Source organism: Convolutriloba macropyga, chromosome 9 (genome assembly GCF_964194025.1).
Source record: "Convolutriloba macropyga chromosome 9, txConMacr16.3, whole genome shotgun sequence".
NCBI classification, from domain to species: Eukaryota; Metazoa; Xenacoelomorpha; order Acoela; family Convolutidae; genus Convolutriloba; species Convolutriloba macropyga.
Window position 1 is genome coordinate 13,974,101 of NC_134476.1, and position 1,677 is coordinate 13,975,777.

Below are 1,677 nucleotides of genomic sequence, written 5' to 3' on the forward strand. Positions count from 1 at the left end.
GGCATTTTCTTGACCAGACAACTGATTACAATATTTAATAACGTTTTTTATGAATCACGCAAGCGCAGCATTCGTTCTGCGAGTCTTTCCACTGGGCCGTCTTGCAAACTGCAGAAAATATTTTTTCTTAAACTAAGTTAAATTTCGAAGTTGAGTAGATACAAAGATTTTGGCAAGTATTAATTAAAGCACTGGAATGATTAGCACTTTTTGGTGGCACTAACAAAATCAAAACCATTTTATTGCAAAAATTGTAAACCCTCTTATAAATAATTCCTGATTCACTCACGTTTTCACTCTAACCAAGGGCTTATTCTAACCCCTACTACTTTTGGTACCATTTAACCAACCCCCCTCCCATTACACACCATTATCCCTCACTTTTGCATCGAATTAACCCCCTGAAATGCAAGAGTTTTGAAGGGGATTCGCTAAAAATTCCACCGATTACCCCCCTAATCTTATCTCTTTTTGGGGTTAAAATGCGGCACGCGAAGTTGCTCACAGCACCCTGTCTGATCTTTCGACTGAAAAGATTTTATATAGTTCAGTTTAACTATGCCGTTTGCTACCATCTTAAGCTATTTATATCTCAGACAATTTTTACTAGATGAAACCATTGAAAATATATTTCAAATTAGCGTTGTCTAATCGAATTTAAAGTCACTTTAGGCCCATCCGTTCTAACCAACTGATATATCCACACCAGGGAACCTATTCGGGAAACAAACAAATTGACGTCCAATTCCTGGGTCCTTTTTGCCTCCTTGTGCGCACAAGTTTTGCGCGCCTAGCCAAATTTTTCACCATGCATTGCTTTTCAAGGGTCAGTGTTCTCCATATATCAAAACTATATTTCTTGATGATATTTGTAACCAAAACTCCGTGTGACAAACTGACTTTTTTGGTAGCGGACTGCACTAAAATCAGTTTTACGATAGACTTCAGCTACAACGTTGAAACTCTATACCTAGTTTTTTGTTCATTCATCCCTTGCCTCAATAAAAGACCTGTTTTTAAATCTCGTTAGTCGAAAATTTTCTTATGCACAACTAACTCTTTCTTCGGCCAACCAGATTTAGATAAAAAAGTGCGTTGGGCACCAGTTAAACTCCGGAACTTTCATATTATACTGTTCATACTGAGGTCATTGAAATTGGAAGAGTCCTTGATCCAATAAAAGCAAATCGTACTTGAAGATTGCCGTTGGAAAGACATTCAAAACATTGGGCTCTGAATTTACAATTTTTCTAACTGTTCGTTTGTTGTAAAAGTCTGTTTTAAAACTTACTTTTCGCTGGTCTAAGTAAACTGAGAAATCAACTACAATTGCAGAACTTCCATGATAACTTTGGTTCGGTCTGAGCAACCTCTTTGCCCGATAAAATAACCTTAATTTAAATTTAATTATTCGCAAAATTTGCAAATTTCCGGAAAAAAATGATTTTCTTTTAGCAAACTGAAGTAAGAATCAGTTTTGCGTTACGCTGGGGAACTCACATTCCAAGTGTGGCTAAACTCCAACAAACATTCACTTTGAATCCCAGTGATCCCATTCCCGGAAACCCTGCCGGGAAAGCCGGGAATCTTATAATTCCTCGGCAATCTTGGTGGGAAACCCGGGAATCTTATAATTTCTCGGTAATCATGGCGGGAAACCCGGGAATACCATAATTT